At 42.0% G+C, this 23,874-nt stretch overlaps 1 protein-coding gene and 1 long non-coding RNA gene across 5 annotated transcripts in view; one reads left to right on the top strand and one right to left on the bottom strand.

The window, feature by feature from the left end:
- nrp1a (neuropilin 1a) overlaps positions 1 to 23,874 on the top strand; it is a 182,822-nt gene that overhangs the window by 77,377 nt on the left and 81,571 nt on the right. The window lies entirely within an intron of this gene.
- LOC148149993 (uncharacterized) overlaps positions 16,088 to 23,874 on the bottom strand; it is a 67,702-nt gene continuing 59,915 nt past the window's right edge. The window contains exons 8-9 of the long non-coding RNA XR_015757258.1: positions 17,514 to 17,790; positions 16,088 to 16,673 (exon numbers count right to left, since the gene is read on the bottom strand). This is a non-coding gene — a long non-coding RNA (uncharacterized LOC148149993). The remainder of the gene's footprint in view (positions 16,674 to 17,513; positions 17,791 to 23,874) is intronic.

The raw sequence follows: 23,874 nt of genomic DNA, 5'->3' as shown, positions 1-23,874 counted from the left end.
AAATAACTCACTCTTGTTGCCACTGAGTCCCTGGAACAAAAGACAATGCCCATGGCACCTGCTTTTAAAATGGAGTCTAAATTTACAGCAGCAATAGGTTTTATGGGATGTACAGGAGGCTGTCAGCTTGACTACAATTAATTAGTGCAAGTGAGGTAGGTTATTGTCTTCTAATGGCTTGCCCCTGTTAATACGTTCTTATTTTATTTTATTGCTTTTTATTTGCTGTTAACCCATGTAGACCTTGTAATCTGTATGTTATATAATTAATTAATTTTAAAATAAATGGCAAAGGAGTTTCATGCGAATGCATTAACTAATGATGCAGAGCATGTTTTCAATCCATTATTGGCTGTATTCTAGGTTCTGGTTAGGACAGCTGGTTGCTCTAATTCACTTATCTGAACATATTGTTCACTCCTCTGCATAGGGCGGGGTGGACAATCTGCATAATATATGTGTCCCTTTAGATTCACTTCGCTCAGAGCAAAAGTAATTTACTTTTCACCCCATTACAATTAGGTCTCTACACTTATGGAAACATCTGCCTGCATTTTCTCCCAACCTCTCCTCCAGGCGCTCATGGTTAGCACAGTGCAACTCCACATTTCTTGACCAGACTTGAGCCCAACTCATGATTCTGGCCATGGTGCGGAACACCAGATCCATCTACCTTGTCCTGACCTCACAGTCAATGGCCCAGATATAATTTGATCAGTGTTTTGGACAAAACCACCAGACATTGATTAATGTAAAGTCAAACCAGTACCATTTTTTGCTGTGGGTGGGTCTGTTTTAAAGTTGGCAAGAGATGGCAGCTGCTAACTTCAACTCTGGACCTTCTACAGTGGGTTTAATAGACTGCAGTTTTTCTTCTTTCATAAGATTGAAAAAGTAATTTTTATCTCATTATTTTGTTCATTGTTGGCCTGAATTCTATTGTTGCTTCTGTATTCAAGAAGTATATTTACTGTCATTCATTCAAAAGGAAGTACAAATTGTAGAGTCATAGAGTCATTAGAGATGTACAGCATGGAAATAGACCCTTCGGTCCAACTCGTCCACGCCGACCAGATATCCCAACCCAGTCTAGTCCCACCTGCCAGCACCCGGCCCATATCCCTCCAAACCCTTCCTATTCATATACCCATCCAAATGCTTCTTAAATGTTGCAATTGTACCAGCCTCTATCACCTCTGGCAGCTCATTCCATACACGTACCATCCTCTGCGTGAAAAGATGGCCCTTTAGGTCTCTTTTATATCTTCTCCCTCTCACCCTAAACCTATGCCCTCTAGTTCTGGACTCCCCCATCCCAGGGAAAAGACTTTGTCTATTTATCCTATCCATGCCCCTCATAATTTTGTAAACCTCTATAATGTCACCCCTCAGCCTCCGACGCTCCAGAGAAAACAGCCCCAGCCTGTTCAGCCTCTCCCTGTAGCTCAGATCCTCTAACTCTGGCAACATCCTGGTAAATCTTTTCTGAACCCTTTCAAGTTTCACAACATCTTTCCGATAGCAAGGAGACCAGAATTGCACGCAATATTCCAACAGTGGCCTAACCAATGTCCTGTACAGCTGCAACATGACCTCCCAACTCCTGTACTCAATACTCTGACCAATAAAGAAAAGCATACCAAACGCCTTCTTCACTATCCTATCTGCCTGTGACTCTACTTTCATGGAGCTATGAACCTGCACTCCAAGGTCTCTTCGTTCAGCAAATGCAGTATATTACAACATGGAATGAACCCATTGTATCTGTAGCTGAGTGGGCAGAGGGGACATAAACAATCAACGATTGTATATTATGAAAACAGAAAGTATTGAGGCACTCTAGTTTTATGTTATGGTTGGACCAAATGGTGTGTTTTCATCCTATATACTGTAATTCTATGACTCTACGACACTCAGAAAATCTGTCAGGATCTGTAGAGAAAGAATTAATGTTTCAAGTTTAATGATAATTGTGTATTGTGGTTATCATCAAACAAGGTGTGTGTGAACTTATTTTTATCCATGCCTGGTCACATTTAGTGTGTTTCCTGATTGTTTCCGAATGCAATCTCTGTTTTGAACAATGTGACTGTAATAATTCTGGTAGTCCAGTTTAACGCCTCGTTCTATAACAGCCTTTAAGTCAGGCTCAGGCTTGGAGGGCCGAAGGGCCTGTTACTGGGCTGTAATTGCCTTTGATCTTTGTTCATTCTTCAAAATATATACGATCTGTTCAGAGACAACATTCAACCACAAGATGTTACTGAGAACACTCCACAATGCAGCAAAACTGTACCTTTACACCATCCAGCTTTAATAATGGAGAAAACCTACTGGAGTGGCAGAACACTCAGCCTGGATAAAAATAATCCTTTCTTTGAACACTGATAAGCGAGAAGGTATAGTTGTTTTTGTGAAGGCAGTATCTTAATTCCTGATAAAACTGTTTGCAATTTTACTTGGATGACCTTACTTAAAAGGATGTGAGGTCCTTTTATTTTTATTTTTGCAGGTTCCTTGCCAAAAGCGCCAAGACAGATTCTGTTTTCAAGCACCAATTGCATTTTTGACATGCTTTTTAAGTGCATGCAGTATAAACACATACAGCGTTTTGTCTTTGATATTCTTTGCAATGAACAAATGTAGGGAGATGATATCGCCATGCACCATGGTCAAGTAACAAGATGCTGTCAGATATGCATATTATTTTCCAGAAATTTGAAAATGATGATAATATAAATCTTATTTTAGTTCTTGCCAAAAATCATCCCAGTGTAAATAGTTGCTCCATTTTGCATAGGCTGATTTGGCCAAGTCACGTAAATTTAGTAAGAATTGAAATGGAAGCAGCTGTTGGAACTGAATTGTGACACAGGCTCCAAATGTTGTGACAGCTCACAAAACATCAATGAAATTTAATGAAGAGAAAAGAAATCATTGAGCAGGATTGAATGTGGAATTGGGACAAAATGAAAAGTTCAGTAACAATTGTTGCATAAATAAAGCAAGCCATTCACTTCCTCCTATTAAAACGATCGCCATTTGGCATATAACGTGAGCAACTATTAAACTCTGCAACATTTCTATGGAGGATGTAGGCAACTGTCCAGCAGGCAACTGAGTAAAACTTGTCTCTGTAACTTGGCTATCCAATCACTCATCGGTTCTGATTTCACATCATTGGCAAGTATGTAAAGGTTAATTTTGCGACCATTTTATTTAAAACTTAATTTATGGTTGCTTTATGCCAACTGAAAAAGCTGATGTGCATACTTTGGAGGCCAAAGAATGAGTACTGGAAAAATTAATACAGGAACAGAATGGGAAATAATTGCCAGCAGGTCATGGATCTTGGAATAGGAATTGATATTAATTGAAATGTTGTGTACCAGAATATTTTGAGAAGGTTTGGCTTTAGTTTACTGGTTGAAAGGAGGATTTTCTCCAGTTGTATCGAAGGTGTCTACCAGCTTTGCAGTATCTACCATTTATTCTCTGGATCCTTATGAAAATGCTGTGAGATAAATTGATCCTTTTCCACTAAGAATTTCTCTCCCGGCTCAGCATTCTTCCTTTGCAGGGAGGCTGGACATAAGACGAAAAGAATTATACAGCATAAAAGGCATGAAGAAAGTAAAGAAAGGATGGCAAAGGAAGACAATGACTCATTTTTCAATGGTCAGGTAACCATTGGAGCTGCACAGACTGAAGTTAAATGGGTTGGGACCCTGCAGAAACTCCAATGCAACTGAATCCATGGGAATAGCCCAGGAAAATGAACATACCAATGGGCAATTCCCCTGTGTCTGGAGTCCTCTGATAAAGCTCCATAATGTTAGAGAATTCAAAGGGTTCTAATTCATTCACACTTAGTATTTACCCAGGAAATGTTAGATAACCAGAAGTTGTCTTGGAGTCCTGGGTAATGATTAAACTGCATAAAACCTCTCTCCCCTTCCCTCCCCCTCTCAACCTCATGGCCTAGACCCCTGACTGTATCCAACTGAAAGCTCCCCACCCCTCCCCCCACCAACCCTGAAACTTTGTGGGACCTGATCTCAGTCCTCCCTGAAGAAACAGGAGCCTCGGTTTAATGTCTGATCAAAACAACGGTGCTTATAGTGACACTGAAGCACATAGATACACAGATGCACAGATCAGTACAGCACATGAAGAGGCCCTTCGGCCTACCATGACATAGTTATGTGCTCAACTAGTCCCATCTGTCTGCACATGGTCCGTATCCTTTATTCCCACCTGGTTCAGGTGTTGCTATCGTCTCTGGTACCATCTCCCCTGGCAGCATACTCTAACCATTTACCGCCTTCAGTAAAAAAATGTGCCTCGCATGTCTCCTTCAAACTTCCCCCTTTCACTTTAACCTATGCCCCTAGGATTTTACATTTCCATTTTGAAAAAAGACTCCATTTGTCCACCCTATTCATGCCTCTTGTAATTTTATAAACTTGGTCAGGTCACCCCTCAGCCTCCAGTACTCTAGTGAAAGCAATTCACATTTGTTCGAGCTCTCTTTATTGCGAATACACTCCAATATAGGTGACATCCTGGTAAACCTCTTCTGCACCCTCTCCAAAGCCCCCACATCCTTTCTATAGTGTGGCGACCAGAACTGTACACAATACTCCAAATGTGACCTGACCAACGTCTTCTACAGCTGCAATATAACTTGCCAACCTTTATATTCAGTGCCCCAAACTATGAAGGTAAACATGCAGTATGCCTTCTTTACCACCTGACCCACTTGTGTTGTCACTTTCAGGGAGCTGAGGACTCGGACCCCAAGATCCCTCTGTATGTCAGTGCTCCTAAGGGTTCTGATATTTACTGTATGCTTTCCTCTTGCATTTCACAAAACACTGCATCTCACACTCCGGGTTAAACTCCATCGGCCATTTCTCTGTCTGTCTTTCCAACTGATCTATATCCCGTTGTATCCTTTGATAGCCTTCCTCACTATCCACAACTCCACCATTTTTTGTGTTGCCTATGAACTTACTAATCTGACTGCCTACGGTCATTTGTATATCTTACAACACAGGTTACAGTCCTTATCCTTGTGTAACACCACTGATTATAGATCTTCAGTCAGAACAGCACTCCTCCATAACAATCCTCTGTCTTCTGTGACCAGGCCAACTTTCTATCCACCCTTTAGCATCTCACCATGGATCCCATGTGACTTAATCTTCTGGACCAGCCTACCATGAGGGATCAGGTCAATTGCTTTAGTAAAGCCCAAGAAGACAACATCCACTGCTCTACCCGCATTAAGCATCTTTGTCGCTTCCTTAAAACTCACCTTTCCTGCTTAAAGTGGGGCTGACTAAGCTTAATAAATTCAGTCTTCTCCAAATGTGAGTAAAGTAATTGCACTTCAATCCGAGCATGAAGTTTTAAATCACAACCTTCTTAAAAGCAAGACATACAGACACTGTGCCAAGCTGACATTCCATTATCATTGCTTGGTGTTTTTCTAAGTCTATTTGCTTAGTTCAATTGTAGTTTTTATGGGCGGAATCTTCCCAGGTCCTGACCGATGTGGGTTATGGAAAGAACTTTGGGAAAATCGGTTGAGATGTCAAGCGAAGCCCTTCTCGATGTCCAGACCAAATCGTCGCATTCTCCAGCCACCTCCTGGGCACCAAGGCGAGATTCTCTCTTGTGAGCGGTGAGAGGCCTATTAGCATGGATTTTTGCTCATGATCACCGTCATTAATCTCGCCTCATCAATATACAGCCTCCCATTCTGTCACCCACCGGATAGAACCAAAATGCTAGGAGTTCCTGAAGTATAAATCTGAGCGGGTGCCTGGCGACCCCCAGTCACTGGACCCACAGCTTGGGCACCGAGTCATCAGCATCTCAGGGCGCATTGCATGGGTAGCAACCGCATGCATTGCATGTTCATGGACATTGGCATCCGACATGTACCACCCTGTCAGCGACATTGTGGCTCATTTCCGATCGACCTGCATTTCAGTGTGTTGCCCCTTGGGTTGCCCTGGTGCCTGTTATTGCAGCTCTACTGTAAGGACACTGCATGCCTCAACACGTACCAAGATGATGCATTGGACCAGGCTGCATCTCAGGGCAGCTCACTTGCTCTCTTAGTGCTCAGTCACTTTGCACCAGTGTGGATGCTCACTGCATCGCTGTCTTGCTTTTGACCTGACCCTTTTTTCTTGCTTTGGCCCTTCAATCAGATCTTAAAGACTCACCGTACTTCAGTCCTGCCTCACTGTGTATTGCAGACACAAAGGCAAGGCTCCTTAGCTCCAGGGATGGTAGGAATGAAGTATTATGAGAGATTGAGTTGGAGAGGATTGTATTCACCGGAGTGAGAAGGAATCTCATAGAAATGTATACATTTTGAATAGGACGAGACAGATTAGATGCAGGAACGATGTTCCCAGTGGCGGGGGAATCCAGAACCAGGGACAATATTTTAAAGCTGAGAGATAAACCGTGTCACACTGAGATTGGAAGAAAGATTGAGGGGCAATTTCTTCACCCAAACAATGGTGAGGCTGTGGAATTCACTACCACAGGAAGTATTTGAGGCCAACACATGATGTGTTTTCAAGGAGGAGAAAGATGTAGCTCTTGAGGCTGAAGGGATCAAGGAATATGGGGTGAGGGTTCAATTAGGGTATGAGATCAATGGTCTGCTATGGTTATAATGAATGATGGAGCGGTTTTGAGGGGACAAATGGCCTACTCCTGCTCCTAATGTCTATGCCATGGTTGTGAGCCGTGATCAGTCAGTGAGCATGTTGCTGTATGGCACCATGCTATGGTGTTACAGTGGCATCATCCCCATACTTATCAAAAACACTGCATGTCCTTCACGCAAGCAGTCATCTTCCCCCAGAATGAGAGAAATGGAAGGATTGAGTGAGATGAAAGTGATGGTACAGCTGTTAGTGCTCTTGGTAGCTGCAGGGAAGAATTGGTGACATGTCCTAAGTGAGTTAGAATTTATTAGAGGGAAGGCATATGGCGTTGCTGTACCTTAATGTCTTTGCAATAAGTTATTGATAGGGAGACTACAGCCAAGTTCAGTACTGAATTTGTAGGATAGGGCATAGTCATAACTTCATAACTGGGTAATGGAAAGGAAGGGGAGATGCCCCTAAAGGTTTGTGTTGGATCTCTTTCTATTCTGAGGATATAAAAGTGATTTGTATCTACAGTCTCAGTGCAAAGTAATTAAATTCACAAGCAGCTGGTCAGAGCTGGGACCATGGACAGACCAAAGTAAGAATTTACGAGGAAATCTTGACAGGATTTGCACTTGGGCTGATCAGTGTTAAATACAGCTTGTTAGGGATAATGCAGTGAACAGAACATTGGGACAAATAATAGGCCAATTCATTTGCTTTAAGTAACCTTGGTTTGAAGGACTCATATTTAACAAGAACAATGGGACAATGTCATTCCCTTCTTTGACATTTAGCTACACTGCAGAATTTAACTTATAAAACAGGAAAGCAATTTAAACCCACCCCCAAGTTTGGCAGGAATAAAAGTAAACACTGCTGATTGTGACAGTGGATGCACATTCCCCAGATTCAAACAAATACCTTGTGCAGCGGTGCTATATGGGTTGTTGCGATGCCAGTGGGACCCAGGGAGTACATTAGTAAAGTTCATTGTGGGACAAACAGTCACGATTTTCCCTAGTGTGTCACCGCCCAGCAGGAAGGAGGATAACGCTTCTTCGGTAATGGAAAGCTTTCTGCTGAGGAGCTGGAGTGTTCCCCAAAGTGCCACTAGGAAGTCTGTAGTTTCCCTTGCCCCACTCTCCATACCATTCCCTCTAGTTAGACCCTCCAGGAGTCCTCTCTCCTGTGACTTGATAAAAGGACCTTTCGCTCATCCAATCTCAAATGTGATTAAAATCAAGCCCTCAGAATTGAGACTAGCTGTAGGGAGCTAGTAGGAAGGTAACTAAAGACTAAGTTCACAGATTCTCAACTGTTGTGTTGATTCTTCATTTCAGGATGGATTTACTACCTTAGATACCTTAAGAGATATTTTCTAAACAACCTGTTCAGAAATGTTCATACAAACCTTCTGGGGCAGATGGGATTTGAACCTGGATCACCTGGCTCAGAAGTAGGGAAACTATTTGTATCAGAAGAACCCTATTGATATTATTTGACAACACTGGTTATAATGCCAAACATCTGTTTGCTTCAGATGGCCTCCAGGCAATGTTTCAGTTTCTCCAGCTTTATATGTGTAATTACAATGGATTAGTAGGAACTCCAAATAAAAGTGCAAATATATTTTCACTGATTGTACAGTGATGTTACAACAATAGGAACCGGAGAAGGAAATTCTAGGTTCAAGTTGTCTAGTTCCACAAATTCTTTGAGCTTGAATTATTCCCCTCACGTCCTGCTAAAGGACTTTACTCAGGCTGTTAAATTTTAAAAAACAGTATTTCAGAAGGTAATATTAACCATGTTTCCCCCTTGAATGTTGTCTTTGAGCATAGTAAACGCAGAGTATTCCGCAGCAATAATAGAGAAAATCATTAAAAATCTATTCATGTAACTGGAATGAAGAGACTTCAAAAGTTCTAACAAGGTTAAGTACCATGCAAATCTTTCAAGGTTAAATGGTGCTGGTTTTTCAACAGACTTGAAGATTAGCCAAATGTACAGTAGAGAAGCCTTTATTATTACAGACATACAAAGAACCAGAGGCTAGATTCTGTAGCTCATCAGCAATCATTTCTTCATTGTAATTACACTTTCCAGTCATTAATAATTACTGTTTTTTTCTTGTGATATGAGAGCTGATTGAGGAGATAAAATAGATCCCTCCTCCTTGTTCTGCTTTCTCGTTCATGTTCTTCTTTGGAACTTAGTTTTTCTTGCATTTGGCTGGGACAGGTTCATTTGATAATTCCACAAGTAAAATTTTAATATTGCATTGCAAAAACTGCAGTGAATTCTTTTATTTTTCTTCCTCAGAATCTCATTGTTACTTCGTTAACTGAGTGTCAAACATGTGTGGATATATATACTAAACAGAATCACATAATTGGGGAAGATGCATCAGCAGAGTGTCTAAGTAGCACCTCCCCTCCCAGGTTGTTTGCCTTCCATTATTCCTGCAAATTAAAATTATCCCCATTTTCCTTAATGGAAATATTGTAATTGTTTCAGGTATTTCAAGGTTGGACAATTTGCGTTGTATTTACCTTACAGAGGTAGAAAATAGTAGGCTGTTCTGCTCTGTTTTGGGTACTGCTCTTTTTTTTCATTCACTCGTGAAACATGGGTGTCGCATACTTTATTACCCATCCCTACTTGCCCTGGAGAAGGTCATGAGACATATTCTTGAATCACATATTCTCCATGTGCTGGAAGTAGACCCATACTGCTGTTCAGGGGGGAATTCCAGAGTTTTTGACCCAGTGACAGTGAAGGAACAGTGATATATTTCCAAGTTAGGTTGGTGAATGGCTTGGGGAGGAACTTGAGGGTGATGGTGTTCCCATGTTTCTGCTGCCCTTGTCCTTCTAGATGGAAGCGGTTGGGGGTTTGGAAGATGCTATCTGAGGATCTTTGGTGGCCTGTGGTGGGAAACTGATTAAAGTCTCTATTTCTAATGTGGGGTTGAACCCTGAGCATGGAGATGGATAGCCTCTCCGATTTAGGGGAGGTAAGTGGGCTCTGGAATCAGAGGGGCAAGCCGAAGATCTTCCAACCTCTGAGGGGCACCTTGCTGCCCAGTCCCTCACCACTTCCAGAAGTTTTCAACTATCAATTATGATAATGGATGAGTCTTAAATTTTGCTTTTCTTCTGAGAGAGAGAGAGAGAGAGAGAGAGAGGCACAGTGGGGCTCCCAGTTGTACTTGTGCAGGTCACGAAGATGAACTGGAAAGCTTGGACAAACATCCAACTTCACTTCAAACCCAAAAGCTTCAGGATTTTTCTTCTGAGTTAATGTGTAGCATTAGAGTGAAAACCATGCAGAAATACAGGTAGCGTTCCCAATCCATACCCAATCTGCAATCTTGATGAAGCCGCAGCCTGTTCGATCCAAATGTAATGATGGAGTTTCATCCTGATTGCAATGTAGCTACTGCTGTAATGATGCAAAGAGCTAATGTTCGAACCACTAACAAGAATTAGATTGCTTGGGCTCATCCTCCTTGTGAATAAAAATCACAATTTTGTTCTTGAATGCTGAGGATGTCATTAATCAGACTAGATATTAATCTTCATCCTCTTTCTGTATAATTGTGTTAGGTTGGTGTGTACTTATTTTTCTTTCATTTGTAACAAAAATCTTACAATCCTATTTACATCTGCTGTTGAATTTGATAGCAAACGGCATGTTCTCCATCCCCAGTTAGATTACATTACAGTGTGGAAACAGGCCCTTCGGCCCAACAATTCCACACCGACCAGCCGAAGCGAAACCCACCCATACCCCTACATTTACCCCTTACCTAACACTACGGGCAATTTAGCATGGCCAATTCACCTGACCCTGTACATCTTTTGGACTGTGGGAGGAAACCGGAGCACCCGGAGGAAACCCACGCAGACATGGGGAGAACGTGCAAACTCCACACAGTCAGTCGCCTGAGGCGGGAATTGAACCCGGGTCTCAGGCGCTGTGAGGCAGCAGTGCTAACCACTGTGCCACCGTGTTAGAAGGAATGGAAGAAACTTAATACAGAACTAAAAGCTGTGAAGGTTGTCTATTCTCAGTTTAAGCTTCTGCAGGATATGAATGGATTACTAAAAATTAACACAAGTTCATGAAAATTGGCTTCAAAAACAACATGACTTAAAACCATCTTGATAGGCAAAATTGAACAGATATAGGACTTCATTGCCACAAGTGGATATATAATCACAGAAAGTGCTCTCTGTTTCCCTCATCTCTGAAATCTTTCCCATGTTTTTTATTTCTGTTTCTCCTTGCCTGCAACACACAGGACTAAAAGTACTGCAGGGGCTTACAGAATTACAGAATTGGCATAGTGCAGAAGCAGGCCATTTGGCCCATTCTGTTTGTTTTGGCTCTCTAAGAGTTTGACTTACAGCCAATCCTCTGCCTTCTTCCTGTAACCCTGCACACCGTTTTTATTTGAATAATCATCCAATGTTATCTTGAATGCCTCAATTCACCCTGCCTCAACCTCATTTCCAGACAGTGCATTCCAACTTGAATCCGTCACTGGGTGAAAAGGTTGCTTCTCACGTTGCAGTTGCTTTTTTTTCGCAAATCACTTTAAATCTCTGCCGCCTGGTTCTTGATCCTTTTACAAGCAGGAACAGTTTCTCCCTAAGTACTCTGTCGAAACAATCAGCCATTAACCTTCTCCTGTCTGAGGTAAAAGAAATCATCCTAATTTCTCCACACTGTTCTCAGAGGTGATGTTTTTGAAATCAATCTCTGCAATGCATCCATATCGTTTCTAAAGAATGGCACTCAGAACTGTATGCAGTACTCCAGAAGGCGACTAACCTGTGGCCTATATAACTTCAACATAACCTTCCTTCTCTCGTACTCTATGCCCCTATTAATGAAGCATAGAATACTGTGCTTCATTAAAAGCTGTCTCTACCTATACTGGCACCTTTAATGATTTAAGTATATATACATCAAGCACGAGTTGTTCAATGAAGCTTTTAATTCACAAATTAAATTTTAAAGTATCTCTGTTCAATAGATATTGGCATTTCTCACAGGAGCTAAGACCAAATCTAACATTTGGGCCAAGTGGGGATAATCTAACATTTGGGCAAGGGTGAGATGGTACTGGGAGAAAAGTGGAGAGAAGGGAAAGGATATAAAGAGATCAGGCAGGAGAGGCGAATCGAAGAAATGGAACATGAGAAAATGATGAAAGGTCTCATTGCATTTACTGAGGGGGTTGTTTCTTCATGGATGCAGGAGAAGGCAAAATAGGAAGGAAAAGAAGGCGATGGGTGAAATTTTGTTGACGTGAGGCCACAGTGGGCTTATTCCTCGAATCAAGACACCACGAGTAGAAGTCTCACCTACCAATTAGAGGATGCAGTTTTCTTTGCTCAGCAGCGCCACTGGGGAGACAGTGGTTGCTGCTGGAAAGGACAGGCACTGGAGCCCCAGGATGGGAGCAGCCCATGGCCACAGGGAAGTCATGTGACAGGAGGGGCAGCAGTAAGGGCAGGTAGTATGGCTCTGTATATGTATCCCCCCCATTTTCTGATATCCATTTTCACCCCAGCCTCCAGGCACACGCACACAAGGTGACAACAAGCAACCCTGTACAGTTTGACCTGTTATATGTGAGTGGCGCTACGAAAGGAGCCTTAAGTAGTTGTTCTTTGTCCAATTAAAGGACTATGGTGAAGATGGGTTCAGATACACCATCATGCTGCCTAATTCAATGCTACTGCCAGCTCCAGTTTCATCAGCAGTGAGATCAGGAAATCCCCTCCATAGTCAGGGCAAAGAACGGGCGAGCATTGTATCTCAATGGTTCAGGGTCAATTTGGCGGGTACTGGGAAGGGAATACTCGGTTTTTGGTACAGAGCTGGCAGAGACCCAAATGGTTTCAAAATGTGAGTAACTTCCCACGTGGCCAGGAAAAGCCATACACAGCTCCAGAGTAGGGAGGCAACTTGAGATCCAAGCTTCACATTTATCATTCCCGATTGTGGAGAAATACTTGATCCCATATTGCATCAATCATTTTTTTTTGAATACATACATCAAACTTAGAATATAGAAACAAGCCCAACTAGTCTATTCCAGTTCCATATGTGCCTCCTTCATCTCACTTTATCAGCACACCCACCTATTCTCCTCTCCATCATGAATGTAGCTTCCCCTTAACTGTAGTTGAAACTTTATTGCTGGAACAGCACAGCAGGTCAGGCAGCATCCAGGGAACAGGAGATTCGACGTTTCGGGCACAGGCCCTTCTTCAGGAATGATTCCTGAAGAAGGGCCTGTGCCCGAAACGTCGAATCTCCTGTTCCCTGGATGCTGCCTGACCTGCTGTGCTGTTCCAGCAATAAAGTTTCAACTTTGATCTCCAGCATCTGCAGACCTCACTTTCTCCCCTTAACTGTACCCATACTGTTTTCCCCAATCACTCCACGTGGCAGCAAATAACACATTCCAAACACTCTCTCAGATTCTGAGATAGTAAGGACTGCAGATGCTGGAAGTCCAAGTTGATAAAACATGGAGCTGGAAAAACACATATCTCAAAGGGTTGTCGGGCTGCAGGTCAGACAGCATCAAGGGAGCAGGAACATCAACGTTTCAGGTCAGGACTCTTCATCCTGACCCAAAACATCGACTTTCCTGCTCCTCCAATGCTATCTGACCTGCTGTATTTTTCCAGCTCCACATTTTATTGGCTCTCTCAGATCCAATTCTGTTCTGCGCTGTGCTGACTGACCAACACTGATTCCCAGTCAAGCGTCTCTTCCTGACTCTTGGCGTCAAATCCCTCTGGCTACATCCTTTCCTGTCTCTGTAAGTTCCTCCGGCCCTACAACCCTTTGAGGCATCTGTGGTGCTCTTGTTTAGGCCTCTTGAGCATTTCCAAATGTATTTGTACCTTCGGCTGCCTGGCTGCTAAACCCTGGACTCCAGTCTCTCCCTCTCAAGCTCACGTTGCTCCTTTAACTCAATTTTTAAAACCAAACCCTTTGACCAAGTGTTTGGTCATATGCCCAATGATCAACTTACCCAGATCAGTGTCTGTGCCAGTTACTTGTGTTGCTAAAGGGATTTCTCCTGAATTTCTGAAAAGTTAACTTCAAATTCGTCCACACATATGAACTTTTTATTAAGCTGGCCTTATAAAAGCCCTCTTCATCTTAAAGAGCTTGATGAGGTCACCTCACATCCTGAAAAGTCCTTGTTTTTCCTGACAGCTATTATTTCTTGGCTCTGGAATCATCATCATAAATCTTCCTTGTATGTTTCCAGAAGGATGTTATATATAGAATCAAGGCCTAATTAGACCGATAATCTTCTCCTTCACAAGACATTGTCCTGTTACCAATACCTGAAATGCTGATGCCCTTTCCTCACTCAGAAACATTCCTGGTATTATTGCTCTTTCCACCCATGTTCCAGACTGTGTGTTTTCATGAGAACATAGTTTTTGTTTTCCCTGCAGCATGAGAACCATGGTCAAAAAACCCAAAAGTTTGACAAGGTTCAAAAAGAAGTCTTTGTAGGAAATCTGTTTCAGATTGGGTAAGATGGGAGCCATGTGAAAAAAGTAATTGCAAAAGAGCTATTATAAAAATAACTATTAGCAGTAATTTCTGGATGAAAATTCACATCAGACTCAAATCAAGAGGAAAATGCCTCATCGAAAACATATGTTACAATTGGCATTTGCACGTTGCCTTATTTAAAAATATGGGCAAATAAGCAATGAATTCTACATCTCTCAAATTGCCAGGGATTAGATTAGTCTTCTGCTCGAACAGGTAATTGTAGAATATGAAATACCAAGCAAAATATTCTGAATGCCAACTGACTTCCATTATATTAACAGTTAACAGGAGAACCACATGACAGTTTGTATTGTACTGCCTTAGAAATGTTTCCTGTATGAAATATAACCCAGAAGTAAACATTTTCTGATCCACAGCTAGCCTCTAAAGACAAATTAAATTTTAGATGGCAGATACCAATGGAATTGAAGTTCTTGGGGTGGGTTCAATAAGAGCTAGAAAAGAGGTAAGAGCTAGGAAATCGGGAATTTGGAGCAGAACTTAGAACTGCGCAATTTCCTTCATGAAATCCCTTGTGGGGAAGGCAATGGCCTAGTGGTATTATTTACTAGACTATTAATCCAGAAATTCAGCTAACCTTCTGGGGATCAGGGATCAAATCCCACCAATGCAGGTAGTGGAAATTGAAGTCAATAAAGAATTTGGAATAAAGTGAATCAGAAAATCCCATCTGGTTCACTAATGTCCTTTAGGGAAGGAAATCTCTCATCATTAACCAGTCTAGCTTACACATGATTCTAGGCCTGCAGCCAAGTGGTTGACTCTTAACTGCCATTTGAGCAGTAAAGGATGGGCAATAAATGTTGCCCTTGCCCGAGATGCCCACATCTCATGAGTGAATAAAAACAGTGTGGGGATAAAGGAGTGATATCTGGTGTTGTTCTTGGAATATCCCAGGAATTCCTCACAGGAGTGCAGAACCAGGGGTCACTACATAAAGATAGATTAGATTAGATTACATTACATTACATTACAGCGTGGAAACAGGCCCTTCAGCCCAACAAGTCCACACTGACCCATGCCCCTACATTTACCCCTTACCTAACACTGCGGGCAATTTAGCATGGCCAATTCACCTGACCTGCACATCTTTGGACTGTGGGAGGAAACCGGAGCACCCGGAGGAAACCCACGCAGACACGGGGAGAACGTGCAAACTCCACACAGTTAGTCGCCTGAGGCGGGAATTGAACCCAGGTCTCAGGCGCTGTGAGGCAGCAGTGCTAACAACTGTGCCACCGTGCCGCCCACTAGGGGCTAGGTCATTTAAGACTGAGATAAGGAGAAATTTGTTCACCCAGAGAGTGGTGAGCCCACGGAATTCTCTGCCACAGAAAGCCTTTGAGGGCAAAACATTGAATTTTTCAAGGAGATCGACTTTCTATAGTTCTTGGGGCGAAAGGGATCAAAGTGTATGGGGCAAAAGTTGGAACAAGGTACTGTTCGATAATCATTCATGATCATATTGTTAAAAACACACAACACCAGGTTATAGTCCAACAGGTTTATTTGGAAGCACTAGTTTTTGGAGCACTGCTCCTTCATCAGGTGGTCCTTCATCAGGTCAGAACTACCTGATGAAGGGGCAGCACTCCGAAAGCTCGTGCTTCCAAACAAAGCTGTTAACTATAACCTGGTATTGTGTGATTTTTAACTTTGCACACCCCAGTCCAACACTAGCATCTCCAAGTTCTGATGATCATATTGAACAGCAGAGCAGGCCCAATACTCCTATTGCTATTTTCTATGTTACCATGAGATGATCTTTTAGGCCATCAGATTCTTTATGTATGGAAGGCAAATATCAATCTCCAATGGCCCCAAACATGTTGTAGCACCAACTGGAGTATCAAATACATCTGAGCAGAAACCCTTCCTTTCACCTGATAAACAACAAAACGTCATCTTTCTTCTTTGTTCATTTGAAAACATCTTGTTTTTACAAATTTTCTCTGGAGCCTTGGGACAGGCATCTCCATCACAGCTTCAGAGGCAAATGAACTCAGAGTTACAGAACCTACAGGTAAATGCAGATGGGGTGCTGTTTGAGCACAATTGAATAGAGTGATGGAATAAGCTGGAGCAGTTGGATGCCCTACACTTGACTCTAGGTTCCCATTGTAGCAACCTTTTCCTTAGAATTTGCAACCACACGGGTATCTGGATAAATTGGTAGTTGGAAGATCCAGGCTGCTATGTTCCTAGTGCCATCTTCGATCACAATGGTTGCAGGATCAGTGAGTTCATATTGACAATTAAAGAGTGGATTTATGCAGCTGTCCGTCATGCCAGTGTAAAGGGAATTGGAATAAATCCTCTTGTTGCTTCTTCTTTCTCTATTCTCCTTTTCCAGAATGCAGCTTCCTGGATAATAAAAACATAGATGCATCCTTTATGGGCCACTTCTGGTACAGAACACTCTCTGGGGTTTACATCATTACATAGGTCTAATTGTGTTGACACTTATTGCAGGGGATAGCTTCCTCGGTAATACTTTCAAGCCCACATCTTTTATAGTGGATTCCTGATTTATTGTTCTTGGGACTGGTTTATAGAACCCCCCGAGGAACCCCTGAGGAGTGCCTGAGACACATGAGCTGAGAGCTACAGTGGTGTCTTGGATTGACACCATGCACTGTCTGACAGTGGGCTAGGGCTGTCACTCCTAATTACAAACTCTTAACTTGATAAAACAGGGCATATTATTCAACACATATAGGAATTAAAAACAGACCTGCATTATGCACTGGCAATAGGAGGAGCATAAGACAAGAAGCATAATCTGCAGTAAGGCCACTGTAGCCGAGGGTGAACATTTGCCCACCTCCTTTTTTCTATCCAACTCCCCTGAAGGCAGTGATTCAGGCTATGTTTGGTTCCATAGGTCCCAGGCTTTGTCTGATGCCCTGCCTAGGTAACTACTATTAGCATGTAAACTTCACAGATTACCACAGATAACAAGCATCACAGCCCATTTATTCAAAATCAGACTCATTTAATATCCCTGAAAACTGTACTTCCTGGAATTATCTATCACCAACTATTAATACATGAACTGTCAGTCAACTACAAACTGAGCAAATGAGTCCATGTATGCACTTTGGGTGTTAGACTTTCTCAGTAGTTTGTTACAATGGACTCTGTAAAGGTAAACGGATCAATAAAGTGCTGAACTTATTGGACATGGCACTGGTTTCTACTTACCACCTGGAAAGTCAGGTGATGATGAGGCTTTGAGTGGAGCTAACCATTTCTGGGAGTCCTCTATGGAATTGCAATTGCAACTTCAGGGCCACTGGGCTTCAGTCTCCTAAAAGGTAAAAGCACCATCTCCAAGGGGTGCCAGCCAGACAGTGGACTAGTAGTTTCTCAGGCCCAGCAGCATCGCTGGGCGTAGCAGTTGCTGCAGTCAATCTGGACTAACAACAACGGAGGTAATCGCAGCATGGGGTGTGGGAGCTTGCCGGGAACAGGCAGGCACCTGGAAAGAGAAATCAGAGTTAGTGATTCTGAGGAAGGCTCACTGGACCCGAAACATTAACTCTTCCCAGCTGTTGGCAGACTTGCTGAGCTTTTCCCGCAATTGTTATTTTTGTTTCTGATTTACAGTATCCCCAGTTCTTTTGATTTTTCACTGAGCATGGAGGCAGGCACTTGGTGTTGTGTTGAGGTCAGGAGAGAGTCTTTTCAAGGGGACAGCCCTTACCATAACAGAGACCCTCCCTGAGCCACAGGGTGCCCAATTAGGATGGAGAACCCCTCTGAGCCTACAGGGTATCTGTCATCTTTGGATCAGTGCCTGGACCAGAATTATTGACAGTATAAATGAATTACTCAAATGAAGAATATGAATGTACTATGATCCAGTTTGCAGATGACATATAAACAGTAGGAAAGGCATAACACAAAGAGTCTGCAGTGAAATATGGACAGGTTAACTGAGAGGGCAGTTGGACTATTTTGTGAGAAAATGTGAGGTTATGTACTTTGGCAGGAAGAATAGAGGAGCTGAATAGTATTTAAATAGAGATAGACTATAGAAAGCTACAGACTAGAGAGATTTGAAGTACTCATTCATGAATCACAGAAAAACTACCATCCATGTTAAATTGGAAGGCAAATGGAATGTTGGCCCACATCTTTTATAGTGGATTCCTGATTTATTGTTCTTGGGACTGGTTTATAGAACCCCCCGAGGAACCCCTGAGGAGTGCCTGAGACACATGAGCTGAGAGCTATTTCAAAGGGAATGAAATATAAAGCATAGGGAGGTTTTACTAAAATTATTTAAGGTACTAGTCAGACCACAGCTGAAATACCGTGCACAGTTTTGGACTCCTTATCTAAGGGGAAGGTATCCAGATATTTGAGGTAGTCCAGAGAAGGTTCATGAGGCTGTTCCTCGGTAATGAGGGACTGCTTTATAAGGGAGGTTGAGTAGGATGAGCCTGTACTCATTGAAATGTAGTAAAATGAGAGGTGACCTGATCGAAATATACAAGATTCTTAGCGATCTTGACAGGGTCGACGCAGAGAGGTTGTTTACCCTTGTTGGGAGAGCCTCGACACAGAGGGCATAACCTCTGATTGAGGAGTCACACATTTAAGACAGAGACAAGGGGGAATGTATGCTCTCAGTTTTCTCAGAATTTCTTTAGTCTTCTTTAGGTGGTGAATCTGTGGATTTTTTTTACTGTTGAGGGCTATTGAGGCTGGTTCATTAAGTATATTTAAGGCGGAGGCACGCTTAAGCAATAAGGGAAATAAGAGTTAAGGGATAAAGCAGGAAGGTGGAGTTGATAATCAGATCAGCCATAGTCTCATTGAATGACGGAACATTCTTGATGAGTAGCCAACTTCTGTTCACTTTATTGGGTGACATGGTGTTCCTCATTCCTGCTGGGATAGCTGCAGCAATGGACTCAGACCCTTAGTTGGCCATCTAAGGATCCCAGTTGGCATCTTGGCAGGAAACCATCTCAATCTTCTCCATCCCTGACTAAATCAGAGGGCATTGGTTAGACAATGGTGCTCCATTCCTCTGTGGCTCCATTAGGCCTCCCAATCCCACCCGAGAAATTCCACCCATCATGTCAAGAAAGGATTGTACCTTTAGTGGAAAAGCGCAGCAAGTCAGGCAGCATCCAAGGAGCAGGAGAATCGATGTTTCAGGCATAAGCCCTTCTTCAGGAATGAAGGAGCCCAAAACTGCTTCAGCTGTGGTCTGTCTAGCACCTTAAATAATTTTAGTAAAATCTCCCTATGCTTTATATTTCATTCCCTTTGAAATAAAGGCCAACAGTCCATTTGCCTTCCCATTGAACCTGGATGGTAATTTTTCTGTGATTCCTGAAGAAGGGCTTATGCCCGAAACATCGATTCTCCTGCTCCTTGGATGCTGCCTGACCTGCTGCGCTTTTCCAGCAACACATTTTTCAGCTCTGATCTCCAGCATCTGTAGTCCTCACTTTCTCCTTGTACCTTTAGTGAGCAATTAAATACGTGCTGCATATCAACTAGAATTACAAAAGGGGCAGCCACCAAACCAGAACCTCAATATTTCACTCATCTCTCAGTCACTTCTTAAGACTTTCCCACGTTGGTTCTGTACCTATTCCTGGCTTCTGTTTCTTTCCACCACTCAGTTAAATAGGTGGGATATTTTATTTATGTGAAAGGCACTTTTTAAAAGTCATAAGGACTCTTGATTTGGAGCTGCCGGTGTTAGACTGGGGAGTACAAAGTTAAAAATCACACAACGCCAGGTTATAGTCCAACAGGTTTATTTGGAAGCACTAGCTTTCGGAGCACTGCTCCTTCATCAGGTGATTGTAGAGAATAAGATTGTAAGACACAGAATTCATAGCAACTTTTTACAGTGTAACGTAACTGAAATTACATATTGAAGCTTGCATTTCTGTAGAAACTTGATATCTGTGTCAATATGTGCAATCTTCTTGAGATCCTCTCCATTTTAAGTCAGCAGTTAGTGATGTCAATGGTAGTCATGATTTGGAGACACCGGTGTTGGACTGGGGTGTACAAAGTTAAAAATCACACAACACCAGGTTATGTGAAACAATGATTGGACCCTTTCATATTGAGAGCAGCAATGAACAGATTTCATTAGCAGTCACCACAGGATTAAGCACTTGCAGCTTCCCTTACAATGCTGGAGCAGGGCTGGGTTACATTATTTGAGTATAATTGCATGCTTTATAGCCAAGTTTGGTACCAATGGGGGTGGCCTCAACTGGGACCTTGGGTTCATGTCACACAACAGGTGACCCCATTGCACTATACACACACACACACACACAGTCACACAAACACACACACAGATGCACAGACACAGACACTCCTATACACACACACTCTGACACACACACACACTCCTACAGACCCATGCACTCATGCAGACCCTGTCTGATACACAAGCTCTGTCTCATACGCTCACACATACACACCCACACTCATATGTATACACGCATCTCTCACAGAATTATACCCCTTTATACTCACACTCACGCACATGCTCACACTGTCTTACAGTCACTCATGACAACCTACACACACACACACACACACACACACATATATATGTTTGTGGGGTGAATTTGTACTTGCTGAATTACATTTTACTGCATGAATCCATATAAGATTCTGCAAATCAGCATTTTAGATTAGAATCAGTCTGACCATTGTGGCACAGACAGTCTCACACAGAGTACCTCACACCTTAAATGCATTATCTGGGCTGACATGTCATCAATTGTGTGACACTATCACTTGAGAATGTAACTTCCCAAAAGTTCTGTGAGTTACATATGAAAGAATGGAAACCAACATGGTCATTCTAAAGGTGAGAGACTTAACAAACAATCCAGGTCTTTTTCAATATATAATTTCAGTTACATCATGCTGTAAACATTTACTATAAATTTTGTGTCTTATGATCTTATACTCCACAACCACCTAATGAAGGAGCAGTGCTCCAAAAACTAGTGCTTCCAAATAAATCTGTTGGACTTTAACCTGATGTTGTGTGATATTTAACTTTGTACATCCCAATCCAACACCGGCATCTCCAAATCGTTATTTGTTATGAGCGCATAATGATTGAGGAGAAATTAAAAAGAAATATATGGGATCAAGTTGCTAAGTGATGCGAATAAGCTGATAATAAGAATCATCAAAATCAGCAGAACCTCAGAAAAGCAAGATAAGCTGGGTTATTTTAATATGGAAACAAATTTGATGATTATGGTAATAATCTTGAGCTCAGCGCGCAGTCTTTCAATAAAAGTTGCAGACAATCAATGCTATGTATTGCCTGAAGAAATCTTGTCAGATGGAGCCCAAGAGTGTAATAAAACCAAATAGTTGTGACTTATATTCTGCTAGTAGTGGTGTAGGATTTCCCCACAGACTGCTGTCGTAACCTCAAATGTATAATGATGCCAGCAGTAGCTGGTTACTGGTTAGTCTAGCAGTTCTCCTAACAGTGATTTCCTGGTGTTGTTTACAGGAGTACTGCTATTCACAGGCTGGGGGATCGCTCTGTTTGGAATCTTTATGTCACATTAGTCTTAATGTAATTTTTGCTCCTCCACTGAAAACAAGATAGCATTCATTACAAACATGGTGTTGTGTGCCCTGTTTTAGTTGTTCACACAGAAAAGAGAAACTGCTCAGTATTCAAAGAAAATAATATTGAAATAATCAAGTTGACCAACTGCGTTGATAACTGTAGAAGCTAGTTAAGTATTAAGGGGCAAATGTTGACTTTGCGAGATGGTGATGGTTGATACCACACCATCAGCCTTGTTAGACGTCATGCTGATTTGATAGTTGAGCTTGTGGAGCCTTTGAAAATCAATGGGGTTAATGACTATTAAAATCCTGGACAAAGGAATGTCACATGGAACATGTAATGTGTTCGTGTGCTGGTTTTGCAAACAGCAATTTCTGTGCTTCACTGTTTCTGCTGTGGCATTTAATATTGCGTCAAATGCACCCAGCTGATTTAAGGCACAAAGTGTGCACAATCTCGCACATTACCATTCCCCATCACTGTTGAGCATTTCCTCAGTAATTCAACATGCCTTAAGTAAGCGAAAAAAAAAACATACCGGATTTACCCAAACAAGAAATTACAGTGACTTACCCTGAAATCAAGTGTTACCCAACAATCTTTAATCTAAATCTTTTTGCGTTTAAAAAAAAACTGGGAGGATTAGCATTCAAAGAGACTGCGAGATATTTTAATAAACTTTCAGGCAATGCTTTCCAAGCAGAACAGTACGTGACCAGAACTATCGGTGTTTGTTTTTTATACAGCCTTGAATCTCCAAGGGAGCTTTGTTCTTTAGAGCTTTTCTTGGCAGTCTTCAGCAGGCAGTTCTGATGTGACATAGCTTCTCTTGGGCCTTAAGAATTACCCGCACTCTGTGTACTGATGCTGTCCTTTCCAGTGAGCATTACACTTAATAATCCTGCAGGTCAGGAAGAATCATCTCAAAGGCCATAAGCCTTTTAGTTACTTTCTCCACAGCAGACTAAACAAGAGTCATTTAGTCATTTTTGTATCCATAAATGGACAATCAAATTATGAAAAAACATTATCTAGAAAAACATTGCACCAGGGGTTATGTGCCAGCCTTATAAGTGTAATGCTTTTAAGTTTTCTCATTTCTATTTCCTGCCATATTGTTGATGTCTTTGTACTTTTGGGAGGAGTTCTGGAAATAAATGGTTATTTATAAGGTATTTGGTGATTTACTTCCCCCCCTTATGTTGTTAATTATTTTCTTCCTTCCACCATTGTTGTTTCCCTTGCTGTGCTGTTCCTCTGGTTTGTGCAGTATTTCCTGCCCCAGGAGGTTGGGCTGGTGGAGGTGATCTGCTCTCAGTCTTCTGTCAGCATCGCTCTGAACTGCCTCCTTATGTGTATATTAAAGGAGCCCCAGATTTTGTTTCTTCCACTTGTGAGGATGTCTCTTACCTCAACTGAGTCAGTCCACACTAACGACCGGGAATGTTGTTGACTGAGTGAACATGAACTTAAATTCACCCCCAGCAGTGCCATTGATGCACTACTTCAGTCACAGTGTGAAGAGAAAATGGTGTTGACTTCTCCCACTCTGCCATCACAACTTTAGGGAAGCTTCTATTAAAAGTACCAAAATATAAGAAGCCTGGAGCAGATTCCAGTTCTACAATGCATCATTGTCCTTTGTCAAACATTATTTTGCAAAATTTCAAAACTACGCAACCCCTTCCTTTTCTTGGTCTATCTTACCACTAATAAACTTGAATATTTTAAACAACAAGCCTAGTACCTTTTCGCAAATATTTCTTCCCGTATCCCACTTACTCTTTTCATCTGTGCTGCTGTGTTAATGAGTCTGTGCTTTCACTCATTTTTTCCCGGTTTAAAAATATTGGCTCTGACATTAACATCCACCCAACCCCGCCCATTTAAAATTACTTTGGACACATCAACTATTCATCCTGGATGATGATGAAAACACAGTACCATAGAAGAATATTGTTCTGCATTAAG

Source organism: Chiloscyllium plagiosum, unplaced genomic scaffold (assembly GCF_037043375.1).
Source record: "Chiloscyllium plagiosum isolate Xiang-an unplaced genomic scaffold, Cpla_swu_hap1 HiC_scaffold_5, whole genome shotgun sequence".
Taxonomy (NCBI): Eukaryota; Metazoa; Chordata; class Chondrichthyes; order Orectolobiformes; family Hemiscylliidae; genus Chiloscyllium; species Chiloscyllium plagiosum.
Note: the sequence above shows the minus strand (reverse complement) of the source record. Positions and strands in the feature narration are given on the sequence as shown.